General features: G+C 33.8%; 1 pseudogene; it reads left to right on the top strand.

Annotated features, from left to right (window-relative positions):
• The first annotated feature begins 1,244 nt into the window (after positions 1–1,244).
• On the top strand, positions 1,245–9,792 carry LOC102962918 (annotated as a pseudogene).
• The last annotated feature ends 5,175 nt before the right edge of the window (positions 9,793–14,967 follow it).

The raw sequence follows: 14,967 nt of genomic DNA, 5'->3' as shown, positions 1-14,967 counted from the left end.
TAAGGAGAGAAAGGTAAATAGTGCTGAGGGCATTTTACAACCTAGGGTGATATTTCTGGAGGGACTGGAATCTGTATTAATTATCTTAAAAAAATGAGACCAAATTTATAAACTTTGTGGGCTTTTTTTTATCTAAATGTTTGAGAAAAAATAAATGCACATGTAAAAAAACTGAAATTCTAGACAGTGGCTACAGTATAAGTAATAGATATCGTATATTTTATGAAATATTGATAGACAATGAAGACCTGAATTTTCTAAATTATTCAACTTCCAATTGTTAAGAAATCTTTCACGATAGCAAGCACTTTAACCTTAAAAAGAAGTATGATCAAGAAAATAGAAAAGAACTTTTAAAACTAATAGCAATTAAAAATATTGGGTTTTGTTGGAGCTATGTAGCTTTTACAATTTTTGAAATGTGGAGGACATGGGTTACCAATAATGTTTATAAAAAACATATTCTTATTTTAATTAATCTAATATCTCATTGGGAAACAAAGACATTTGATTAAAGAGGTGTATAAAGGTTTACTTATTGGTAAAATATCCTAATAATATTGTATAATAGTTAATATATTTGATGTAACTGATGAAATTTATAAAAGTGTTTTGCTTTGTATAATGAAATAGGGTCCTAAGTTATTTTTTTCTTTCTTTTAAATGAAATGAAAAAACATTCCCTAGGGTGGGGAAAATAATAAAAGTATATCAAAGCTGACAGGAAAAATTCAGATTATCCCGTTATCTACCCAAGCAATTGAATATATTTTTTAAAGTTTTCATATTAAAAAAATCACATTTCAAAATCTGGCCCAGATGGCTTCATTATTGAATTCTTCCACATATTTAGGAATAAATAATTCTAAACACTTTCACAAAAGAGAAAAACAAGGACCCACAGCTCACCTTATGGGGTCAGCACAGACTTCACTCTGAAATTTTAAATTTTAAGTTGGCATTAAGAGAAAGGAAAATTACAGACAAATTTCTTTGGAAAATATAGTTGAAAATTTCTAAAAGAAATGTGAGCAAATCAAACCATAAAACAGATAATGTAACAACATTCGGTAGGGTTTATTTTAGGTCTGTAAGAGAAGTTTAACATTCAGAATGCAATCAATCTAATTCATCACATTGACAGAATAAAAGGGGGAAATGGCATAATTATATCAATAGATACAGGAAAAACTTTTGATAAAAGTCAATATCCTTTCATGATAAAAACTTTTAACAAACTAAAAATGGAGGAAAATCTTAATCTGGTAAAGGGTATCTACAAATGTCTACACCATACATTATATTTAATAAAGACATATCAAAAATTTCCCATCAAGACTGGGAACAAGATAAGAAAGTCTGATATCATCACTTTTATTCAACTTTGCACTGGATGCCCCAGCCTGTGCAATAATATTATCAAAATAAATAAATATTATAAAGTTTGGAAAAGAATAAATGGATTTTGTTTATAAATGGCATCACTGTGCACACAAAATATCCAAAGCATTCATAAAGTGTTAGAATCAGTAAGTAAATTTAGCATGACTGCTGGATATAAGCAATTAGAAAATAAAAAATTTTAAAGAGCATTAATTTAACATCAAGCACATAAAATTTCGATATATTTACCTAATAAAAATTTTGCAAAGTCTTTGCACATAAAATTTAAAAATATTACTTATGAAAATTGAAGAAGAGGTAAATAAATGAAAGAATTTACTAAAGATTGTAAATGTATCAATTATTTCCCAACTTCAATTCAATTCAATACCAATTAAAATCAAAACTTTATTTTTATTGACATTGATTAGTTTATTTTAAAATTCTAATGAAAATGCAGAAAGATCAAGATGAGGCAAGGCAATCTTGAATGAAAATAAAGTCAAAGTATTTAAATTACCATATATCAATACTTACCAAGAAATCACAGTAAGATTTTATGATATTGACACAAGAATAGAAAAACTGACCAATGGCATATAATAAAGACTCCAGAAACAGAGTCATATAAGCAACCACAGATATTATAAAAGTGACATTGCATTGCAGTGGGGGGAAAAGTTAGGTTAATAAATTTTAATCTGGTTGTCCTGAATACAACCAAAATTTATTCCATATTAAGTGTAGATCTAAATAATGTGAATTACAAAACAATAAAGGTTGTAGGAGGTAATATACGTGAATACTTTCATAGCCAAAGTAGTAACTTAAAGTCCTTAAAGAGGAAACAAAATGTACTAGCCAAAGATAACACTAATAATTTGTGCCTCATAGAAATTAAGATTTCATATTTATCAAAATATTCCATGAAGAGTTTACAAGGCAGAATGAAAAAAAAGTTATAGTATATGTAATATATATAATATATATTATATATATAATTTATAGAAAATGTGTATATTATGTATATAGATAATATGTATGGTGTATATGAAAAATAAACATAATACATGTTACATATGTACTATATAATGTATAGGAAAAATAAACAGGCTATATAAAAAATCTTCTACAACTCAAGAAATATAGATAGATGACCCCACAGAAAAAAGCAGACAAAACACTTGGACAGGCACTTCACAAAGAGACTATCCAAATGGCTAATAAACATATGTAAATGTGATCAACATCAATAGCCATCAGGTACATACAAGTTAAAAACACAGTGTAACAAATATGTATAAGATCTACACGAGGAAACTATAAATTTCTGATGAATGAAATCAAGTAAGAACTAAGTAAATGGAGAGGTATTCCATGTTCATGAATAGGAAGACTCAGTATGGTCAACATACCAGTTCTTCCCAACTTGATCTATAGGTTCAATACAATCTCAAACAAAATCTCAGGAAGTTATTTTGTGGATATTGACAAACTGATTCTAAAGTTTAGATGGAGAAGCAAATGAGCCAGAATAGCCAATATAATATTGAGGAAGAACTGTAAAACTACAATAATCAGGACAATGCGATATTGGTAAAAGAACAGAGAAATAGATCAATGGAACCAGATAGCAAAATCAGAAATAGCTGCTGCAAATATAGTCAATTGATTTTTACAAAAGAGCAAAAGCAATAAAATAGATCAAAGATAGTCTTTTCACCAGAGGTTACTGGAACAATTGAACATCCACATATTGATGAATAATAAATCTAGATTCACCAAAAAAAATGAACCTAGATAATCTAGACAGGCATTATGCTCTTCACAAAAATTAATTCAAACTGGATCATAAAATTCAAAACTATAAAATTCCTAGAGGATAATATAGGACAAAACCTGCATGGTGACCTTGGATGTGATGATTACTTTTTAGATACAACAGAATCCACAATCCACAAAAGAAATAATTGATAAGTCAGACTTCATCAAAATTACAACTTTTGTGAAAAGCCACGTCAAGAGAATAAGAATACAAGCCACAGACTAGGAGAAAATATTTGCAAAGACACATCTGATACATCTGGGCTGTTATCCATAATATACAAAGTACTCTTAAAACCCAAAAGTAAGGAAATGAACCATTCATTTAAAAATTGGGCCAAAGATCTAAACAGACACTTCTCCAAAGAAGATATGCAGATAGTAAGTAAACATATAAAAAGATGTTCTACATAATAGATCACCAAAAAGTGCAAATTAAAATTACAGTGAGATACCATTAGAGACACCTATTAGAATGGACAATGGACAAAATTTGGAACACTGACAACACCAGCTGTTGGCAAGATTGTGGAGCAATGGGAATTTTTATTCATTGCTGGTGAAAATGCAGAATGGTATGGACACTTTAGAAGACATTTTGGTGACTTCACACAAACTAACATATTCTCACCAGATGATCCAGCAATCACTCTCCTTGGTTATTACCCAAAGGAGTTGAGAACTTACGTCCACACAAAAAAATCTGTCCACACACGTTTTGTCAGCTTTATCCATAGTGGCCAAAATTTGAAAGCAACCAATATGTCCTCTGTAGGTGAATGAATTCATAAACTGGAACACAACAGAATATTATAGAATTCTACATTACAAATAATAGAATATTATTCAGTTCTAATAAGAAATGATCTATCAAGCCATGAACAGATATGGAGGAAACTTAAATGAATAATAAGTGAAAAAAGCCAATGTGAAAAGATTACATTCTCTATTATTCCAACTATATGATACTCTGGAAAAGAAAAGAAATGTGGAAAGAGTAAAAAGATACTTGGGTCATTGTGGGCAGGATTAGTATAAATAGAACACAGAGGACTTTTAGGGCAATGAAAATACCCTGCATCATATTATAATGATGGATACATGTCTTTACACATTTGTCCAAACCCATAGAATGTACAGCAGGAAGAGGAAACCTTAATGTAAACTATGACCTTTGGGTGATTATGATGTGTTGCTGCAAGTTTTCAATAATAATAAATGTACCGTTGGTGAAAAATGTTGATAACAGGGGAGGCTATGCATGTGTGGGGATAGGAGGTACGTGGCAAATCTCTGTACTTTCCTCTTGGTTTGCTGTGAACTAAAACTGCTCTAAATAAATTAATGTCTTTTTAAAAAATTACATAACACACACACACACACACACACACACATTACTATACATCTACCAGAAACTTTGGAGGCAAGTACTGCCAATGAGAGTATGAATAAGTATAATCTCTTTGTAAAGCTGTCTAGCAGTATATCTCCTAAAGCAAAACATAATAATAGCTTATGACAAAACAAATACACTATTAAATATAGAAAATTTGAATATATATGCACTGAAAGACATGTCAAAAAATTAATAATATAATTATCTTGTATAGTGAAATACTGGAAACAACCCAAGTATCCATGAATAGAAGAACATACATAATTTTAGAATATTGATATTCTAAATGGAATATTACACAACGACCATGAGTAATCTAATTCTACAAACAACCATATGGATAGTCTCACAGACATAACACTGAGTGAAAGAAACCAGACACATACACAAAAACACTATATAATTACATTTATATAAATGTCTCCAACAGGCAAAACCAATCTGTGTGATGGAAGTCAAAATAGCTGTTCTCTTTGGGGAGGTGGGAGGAGCATGGTGGCTAGGAGAGTACAAGGGAAGCTTTTAGAAAAGAAATTGTGGTTTATATACACAATGGAATACTACGTGGCAATGAGAAAAAATGAAATATGGCCTTTTGTAGCAACATGGATGGAACTGGAGAGTGTGATGCTAAGTGAAATAAGCCATACAGAGAAAGACAGATACCATATGGTTTCACTCTTATGTGGATCCTGAGAAACGTAACAGAAACCCATGGGGGAGGGGAAGGAAAAAAAAAAAAAAAAAGAGGTTAGAGTGGGAGAGAGCCAAAGCATAAGAGACTGTTAAAAACTGAGAACAAACTGAGGGTTGATGGGGGGTGGGAGGGAGGGCAGGGTGGGTGATGGGTATTGAGGAGGGCACCTTTTGGGATGAGCACTGGGTGTTGTATGGAAACCAATTTGACAGTAAATTTCATATATTAAAAAAAAAAAAAGAAAAAAAAAAGAAATATTATCTTGATCTGGGTGATTGTTACAAAGGAGTGAGTAATATATAAAAATAATTGAGAAGTACACTTAAGATCGTACATATATATATTTGTTATACATTATACATTCATAGAAAATTTATATAAAAAGCAGAGATCACTTCAAAGACAAACGGCATAAAATTTTCTTTTTTTCATAATTATATAACAATGACTAAATTCAAGTAACAAATCCAACCCAATCTAAACGGATCAAGGTGAGGCTAAGAGGAAAAAACATTGCTTAATCTTACAATCAAAGTTCAACAATTTCTATTACTTGCCAATAGATATTTTCTCATTAAGCAGCCATTGTTCGTAGATGTCAATTGTTTTCAGATGAGACAAAAATTTTCTTCCATAGGTATATTTTACCTTTCTTAAATCCAAGCACCATTGCACAAATTCTCGAGTCATAAAGGAGATCAATTCAGCCAACATACCACCACTATTAAAAAATAAAGCCAAAGTACACATTTCTCTTGCCATAAACCAAATTCAAAATGTTCAGGTTATCTGTAGTGAAGCCTGTGTGTGCTTTATTTCCTTCTTGATTCAAAACACCAGAGAGTTCCTTCATGCCAGCTGGTTACAGCAGAAGCCAAACAGAAATGAAACAGCAAATTATAAAGCCACCAGTGCTGCCTCCCTCTTAAACACCCTGCCCTGTTATCAAATGTCATATTGTTCCTTATTCCAGCATCCTCCCTTTGAATTGGTGACTAGCATTTAGGTTTTAAGCACTCTATCCCATAATATAATAAAATAAACCAAGTTTTCTAAATCTACTCCCTAGATGCAGAAACAGATATTCTTTAGCTTTGCACACTATTACTCATGTCCTGAGCTAACTTTATTATGGTTACTCTGATTATTAATACTTTCCTGGCTAATCAGTGTCTTTGAGGCCTCTGCACATTTAGCTACAGCCATTCTATTTCAGTCCCTTATCCACCCCATTAGCAAATTTAGGGTAAATAAAAGACAAGCAGACCAGGTCCTATGGGGCATTATCACTCTTCATGCTGCTCTGAGAGCCCTGGGACTCAGGTTGTAGACCCCATGATGGCTTCATTATCATGCGTTAAAGAGGTTACATGTATTCCTAAAGTGAAGCACATTAATTCATATTGTGAGTTGAAATTAGGACATAAGAAATTTCCCTTTTATTCCGGTTTAGTATTTCATATTGTTGAGGCATAATGTATAGCAGGACCTGCTCTTATCCATACACTGTCTGTGTCTATCAAAAATGATTCAATAAATACAATCCCATATTGTAGCAGCATCTGAAACAACTGCATAATCTTAGCACTGAACAAGATAAATCAAATTACAAAAAAAATTTATAGATGAAGACACGAAGTCTAAGAAAGATCCATGACTCGTTCAGCATCACACCACTACTCACTTGGTATTAGGTAATATGCTTCTATTTTATTAGTATGTAATAGAGGTAAACAGAGAAACAAATGGAGCAATTTTCTAGCCTCTAGAAAACTGTGTAGTAGAACATTCTCAAAAATGTTTTACTGATGGGGGATGCATAGTAACAATTTTTGAGACAACTGACTTAGGCTACACTGCTTTGCCAGCACGATATTTACTAGTAAATATTTCATTTGTGTGCATATGTGTATATGTATTATGTATGTATGTATTATATACATTATATATGTATTATATGTATGTGTTATTATGTGTGTATTATATGTATTATATGCATTATGTGTATAATACATATGTATTATATGTATGTATGTATATGTTTTATATGTATTATATATGTCTGTATTATTATATATGTACATATACATGTACATGATACAAGTATACATACATGCTATATGTGTGTCATGCATGTGCACATATTACCACTTTTTGAGAACTGAAAACTCAAAATCCTCAAAAACTTAAGAGAGCATGCCATTGTAGACTACAACTTTTCAAGCCAAGACTCAAGGACTTTTGGAGATCTCAGGAGTTCAAAAGGTTTGTGAAAGAGCTGATATTTGTGAGGTATTTTGTATAGGCATACATGTGTACATTTCTGTATGTCTGGAATATAATGAGTTCATAGTGTTTTTTTCTTTCTTTCTTTCTTTCTTTCTTTCTTTCTTTCTTTCTTTCTTTCTTTCTTTCTTTCTTTCTTTTTTTTTGAGAGAGACAGAGAGCATGCACACGAGCAAGCAGGGGAGGGGCAGAGGGGGAGAGAGACTCTTAAGCAGGCTCTACACCCAGCACAGAGCCCAATGCACAGCTCAATTTCATGATTGTGAGATCATGACCTGCCTGATCCGAAATCAAGAGTTAGATGCTTAACCAACTGAGCCACCTAGGTGCCCCACTTTTACTAGATTTTGAGCATCAGTGTTTTATAACCAATTTGTATTATTTTCTCAGGTTCACTCAGCCAAAAGAGATTCTTTCCTTTTTTTTTTTTAGCCAAAATATGAAGCTCTTGAATAGAATAATCTATATTTTGTACTCTTCAATGTTAACGTTTTCACATCTAAAATCTGGAGAGTGTGAGTTAGGTCAAGCCCTAATCTAGTTTGATTTTCACAACATGAATTCTTCAAACTTAACTGATCATTTTTCCTGAGTCCAGTAGAATTCTTTTCAAAGTGGTAGCATATCTAAAGTTGCACACTGTCCTTCTGGATCTCAAAATAAGTCATGCAACCACTGCCAAATGGTATATTTCAATAACTGCATCACATTGGCACTATTATATAAATTCCTATAAGGAACAGACTGATGGATGCCAAATGCCAGGGGAAATTGGTAGCTTCTATGGTGGAAGCAAGGAGGACTGTGTTTGGAACCCAGGAGATCTTCTGAGGTTCTTTTTACAATTCCCATGCCAACAGTAAAGATTAATGGAAAACTACAGGAACCAGAAAAGGCAGAGTAATTAAGGATTCAGATTTTTCAGGAAGGAATATTTGGATCTACATAGCCAGTTACAAGAAACTATAATCCTACCTTATATCCTTTTGAGGTCCCATGAGAAAGGTAAGAGCTTTAAATGTTACCAAACTGGGATGGGTATTGGCAAAACTATTTCTCGCTTCCTTACAGAGATAAAGTCAATTGTTTGGCAAAGCATCCAAAAAGCCTGGCTACTGTCCTTCCTGGGGCATGTGATCGAGAGATTAGAATTTGGAACTCAACTAAATGAAAAAGTATCCATACAATACAAGCACATGAGAGTTTTGTATAAGGAATACATACTTGTTTTTGTGGGACTTTTTTTTTTAACTGTTGGTGATGACAAAACTGTGAAGCAGTAGAAAATGGATGGACTGGGCTATGGAGAAGAGGAGGAACCACTGCATACAATATTAGGAAAGAGAGTGTATACAGGAATTGCTCATCACTGGAAAGAAGCTGTTTTTGCCACATGTGGACACCAAGTAGACATTTGGGATGAATAAAGAACCAATCCTATATGTTTGATGATCTAGGGATTTGACAGTAGTGTTAAACTTAATCCAACTGACACATTTCTCTTGGGCAGTTGTGCTTCTGACAGGAATATAGTACTATATGATATGAGGCAAGATACTCCTCTGAAAAATGTCATCTTAGGTATGGGAACAAATACAATTTGTTGGAACCCTATGGAAGCTTTCATTTTTACTGCAGCAAATGAAGATTACAACTTCTATGCATTTCAGAAGCATCCACTATACACTCTTGTAATGGTACGTGTGGATCTGTATCTGCAATGCTTAATGTACATTATTCTCCCACTGGGAAAGAGTTGGTGTCTGCTAGTTTTGATAAATCTATTTGAATCTTTCCTATTGGCAAAAAAAGAAATGGGTTAGTCTATCATGCAAAGAGAATGCAACATGTTCTCTGTATAAAATAGACTTCTAACAGCAAATGTATTACGTGTGGATCTGATGAAATGGACTTTTGTCTGTGCAAGGCTAATGCTTCTGAAAAACTGGATGTGCTTACTTCACGAGAAGAAGCAGTCAAAGGGTATAGCCAGAAGTTCAAGGAGAAACTTCAACACCATCCTCATATAAAACGCGTTGCTCATCACTGATATCTACCAAAATCTATCTACACCCAGATTCAAGAACAGCACACCATTAAAGAAGTTGGTCAACAAAAGGAAGGGAATCGTTTTAAACACAGCAAGCCTAGATCTGTATTGATTGTGTCAGACAAGAAGGAATACATAGTGACAGTTCTGAAATAATACCTGGTATTCCCACCAATCCTAATGTATAATTACTTGTTACATTTTTATTTTAAAACTGTGCAAATAAATGTACTGGCTCTAGAATAATCACAAACAGTTCAGTTCTATGTGTAGAGTTGCTACCCTGGAAAATTATCCTGTAAGGTGGCCTGCTTGATAAAACTATCCAACATTTTATCTTTGATCAGCCTTCTTATTCATTGAGGAATATGGTGTTTGCCAACTTAACTTACTTTTACTTTTAGAACCTGCAGATATACCTTTGCGCTGATCTATTATTGTAGATACACTAAACATTTGATGTGGAAGAACTATGCCAGAACTTTTTTTCAATTCAATTAATTTTCTGTGCTTTATTTGTATTTGCCTTTTTGAGACTTTAAAGATGTTCACTTATATAGCTTTTATAAATAATAATTATAATTTATAGTCAAGGTAATAAAACCCTTTTTTTTTGCAAAAAAAAATTCCTTGTGTTGACTGTTTCCAAACCTAAAATGTTTTAATTATTAAGGTTTGCTGATCTTCTAATAAAACCATCTGAGATTGTTATTGTCTGCCATATCCATTTATTTTTTGTCTTACATTTTGTCTAAAATGTAAGCCTGGTGAAGCCAAAGGCTATGTGTGGTAAATAGTCTGGCTCATGCTTCGTCTTTCTAAAGTTCGTTCTGGGGCGACTTCCTGTGCCACAAACTAAAAAATAACCTTTTCCAGAACAGATTCCAGGTAAGTATTTGATTACTATCTTTTTGATTGTGGCAGATATGGCAGTCAGTTAGAGAGGCCCAGCCATTCCAGTCGTTTGGAAAAACCCAATTCCTTATATTAAATCCATTTTTGTTGAAAATAGTTTCTGTTTTTCACAATTCATTTCTGACTAATACATGGGCACTCAATTTTTGTGGACTGAATGAATGACTATAATTCTAATAAAGCACTAAATGCATTAAAAAAGAAAACGCATTAAAAAGAAAAGTTCACTTATGTTCCCCAGAAGGCAGACTCCAAGACAGCGATCTACACATAGTTCATGGGCTGGTGTTTTCGGGATCAACACCTGAACTGGGGAGTAAAGGAAGGTGAATTGTGATGCATATCCAACAAAGGCATTAGCAATCATACCTGGAAAGCTCGAGAACTAGAATGTTTTTTATAAGTTGTCCAGAACCATGAAGAGTGACAGGCTTTTATACTCTTGCATCAATCAGTAACTGGATATGAATGGACATCTTCCCGAAAGGTGTGATCATGGACTAGGCGGTGCTCTTCTTGGGTTAGGGCAATTCCCAAAGATAACCTGCTGACTCAGCTGAGAGCTGTCAGCCACCCACACTCCCAGCAGCTGGGGAAATGAGTGGTTTAGTTCTGAGAGGGGGAAGTGGTAGATCTGGACAGTGCACTATGGCATCCACCTCACAAAGACAGCATTAATGAAAAACAGCCATGGGACTGTGAGCCAGAAAGCCTGGATTTACGTAGCATTTCTTCCACTTAGTAGCTTTGGGAATTTGGACATGTGATTTAACTCTCTGAATTTGTTTCCTCATCTACAGAAATAGAATACTGATAACATATTATTATATATAATAATAATCCATGTTAAAGGTTTATTGTACTATACACAAAAGAACATGGCAGTCTGTAGATCTTTCAAGAAGCTAAGCGTAAACTTGGTAGCTGTAAGAGAATTCGTACAGGTCTTAAAATTGCTTGCTGAATTCATGGAACTGTACCTTCCTAACACGTATTCTTTTCTACATGTGTATTTTACTTCATAACAAGAAACTTAAAAAGCTCACCTAGAGGGTAATCAGAACAGGAGAATTTAGTGCACTATTCACTAAACCTGTGGTTGGCCACCTTTTAAGAGTGGTGTGTCAAGGTTTAGCCTGATGATGGCTCATTTATTCCTATTAAATTTAAAATCTCAGTTATTATTTTGCAGGAAGTTTTCCTCAAAATGACATGGTATGTTTTTAAATCAGTGCTCACTGTAACTGTACACACACTATTGGAATAATATAGAGAAAATTACAGAGAAAGCAAATCAAAGAGAAAGACAGAAATATAGTTAAGTACATTTAATTTATTCACTCATTCTTACATTTATGAATTTATCAAATGACAGGTTATTATGAATATACTTTGTGGAAAAACTCAGATATCATTAAGCACGTGCATGCCATGCAGAGTTTGAACATGGGTAAGCAATGACCTTCTTTGACTTTAAATGAAAATAACCTATCCAACCCTGTTGTGCCAGTATTATTATACATTGATAGCCCTGGAAGGGCATTCCAAGTAGAGTTATCAAGAGCTAGGTTCCCAAAACTAACCCCATACCCCACTAAACTTTTCACCACTATTATGTAGCATGTCATTTTCTCTTTTAAAAAAGACATTAAATTGAGACCATGGTGCCCTGTAAACTTTCCAACATACAATCTCCCACAGCTCCACTTATATTTTAGGATGCAATACAGCAATCAAGGTCCTATGATGTATATGCCAAAGACAGCATGGTGATGGTGGAGGGAATAATATATGGTACCACCTACACAGTTTCCTTTATACTTGTGACAGCTCCTGTTGTTAGGAGTATTGATGGTCACATATTCTTTATGTCAAGACCCAGTTTGGTTGCCTCTTCTTCCTCAAGTTGGTGAGTCAACAAATAAACCATCCTCAGGCTAAAATCGTAACATACCTCTCTTGGGGCACTGGGGTGGCTCAGTCAGTTAAGCATCTAACTCTGGATTTTGGCCTCAAGTCATGATCTCACAGTCTGTGAGATCAAGCCCTGCATTGGACTCCATGGTGACAGAGCAGAGCCCGCTTGGGACTCTCTCTCTTTCTCTCTCTCATTCTCTCTGCTTTTTTCTCTCTCTCTCTTTCTCAAAACAAATAAATAAACTTAAAAAAAAAAAAGAAAAGCATAACACATCTCTTTTAAAAGGTGGGCCAACCACTGGTTTAATGAATAGTGTACTAAATTTTCTTTTCTCTGATCATCCTCTATGTGAGTTTCTGGTTTTTTCTTTCTTTTTATTAAATGGAATGCGATGTAGAAAAGTGTGCAAACTCAGATTTATTGAATCATATTCTCCAAGGACAGGGTCCTACCATCTTTGCTAATATTCGCTAAAATGAAGAAATATGGGATGAAGGAAACGGATATGCTACTGTACTGATTGTTCTAAGGTAGGCAGGCAGGCAGAAAATGCTAGTTAACTGGCTACTGATACACTGATGTATTTACTACTAGGAAATAATAATTAATTCTCTGTTTACCAAGTAAACCATCTTTTTGTAAACATATGTAAACTTCAGACTGTCTTGCATCTTAGGTATAAGCATAATAATCACATCTCCCGGATTCAATGACCAGTTACGAGTGTCTAGGAGGTTTCCTGATGACAATTTTCCTTGCTTTGATTGTTCTGTAAATATAATGGCTATAATGACTAAACAGAGAGAGAAGCCAGCTGAAGGGAACACTGTGTTTTTTATAATCCTCTCTCCTGACTTCCATTTACTTGGCTTTATTTTCCAATTGGAAATGGTGAAATCCTCAATATTTTCTGAAAGCCAGAAACAATGTTTACATGACCTACATAATTTACACGGTAAATTCCACTTCATGAGTGACTAAATTTTAACTTCAGAAACAATATTATCTTCCTGAGTTTTCAAACAAAAGTTACCTTTAAATATGACTAAAGACAGCAATGTCTTTCATTCAACCTTGAAAATTAACAGATTTTTTTAAAACTTATGATTCATTTTAGATGTTGATTTAAATAATGATTCATTTTAAGTTTCAATAAGCCTTTGATTATCTGCTATGCACCAAGAATTGATTCATGTCATCAGTGAAACCAGAGCATTTTTTCCCTGTCTCTGTGGTGTATAAATCTGACCACTGTACAACTCTCATTACATTCCAAAAAACAAAAACAAAAACAAAAACAAAAACAAAAAGGATGTGTGAATTTCAAGAGAAATTCAAGGTATGATAAGAGATAATACAAGGCATTGCAACCCAGGAAAATTAGCATGTAAGAAAGTAGTTTGGCCTAAAAGAAAATTAGTAAACAAATATGATTTTTTCCAAAAAAATTTTACTTTCATTAATTTTGGTCTTCTGATGCTCATCTTTTCACATAATTACTAGGTTAAAATGAATCATTACTAAACATTATAGAAAAGAGAAACCCTAAGACACTTGGATTCTAATAAGCACAGTGGTAAATATTTTTTTAAAAACCCAATTATGTGGTAGCTCATCTTAAAATACATAGAAGGGATGGCAGAGCATAACAGACATAAGCCTAGTGTTTGGATTTACACTGAACTGAGCTGATTCCAAAGTCAACCCGAGCATACCAACTTTGGACAGTTTACTTAACCTAACTGGATACAACTTCAAATGTAAGCTCTAGTTCTCCTTCCTCTGACAAATTAATTGTTCTCTTGGAACAGGGTCTTCATTTGTAAGATGATTATTTAAAATATCTATCTTATAGAGGTTTAATAGTCAATGTGATTGTATGACTATTGCAGAACAGGATCTCTGTGTTATGTGCCCCTCACTTCTATCCTGAACTCTAGTTGGCTGTGATGCTATGAGAGGTGACCAATATTAGCAAGAAAGAGGCCCCACACACAGAAAACTCTTATTTTCCTCCTGTAACAAAAAGAAGATTATTTCCCTATATCAGACACAAAAGTCAGTCTCCCCCCTCCATCACAATGGACATCTAGATATCTATCTTAGCACCAAATAGGTCTGAAGGAAATCCTATTGAAGCAATAACCAAATTCTAAGGCATTGTGTTTATTCCAGGTGTGTTCCTGATAAGCTTGATGGTTGTATTCTGTTTGATAATGTACAATACACACTTGCACACCCACTCAGATGGGGAAGGGGCACATGTTAAGAAACCACATTCCAGCACAATGCCAATCACAATATAAACATTCAAAAAAGTAGTTGGTTGTGTTGCAGCTGGCTTTATAGACATGGGGCTAGTCTGACAGAGATAGTATTGCTCCCAAACATGCTTCTTTCTCAAGCATTGGGGTGCAGCATAGACAGATCCTGGGCAAGAGGGAGGATGAGAAGAGTGGATGTATAGATAGAAGTTCTCAAAATTTCTCATGAGCTCC

This window comes from Panthera tigris, chromosome F2 (assembly GCF_018350195.1).
Source record: "Panthera tigris isolate Pti1 chromosome F2, P.tigris_Pti1_mat1.1, whole genome shotgun sequence".
NCBI lineage: Eukaryota > Metazoa > Chordata > Mammalia > Carnivora > Felidae > Panthera > Panthera tigris.
This window is presented reverse-complemented; position numbering and strand designations above follow the sequence as displayed.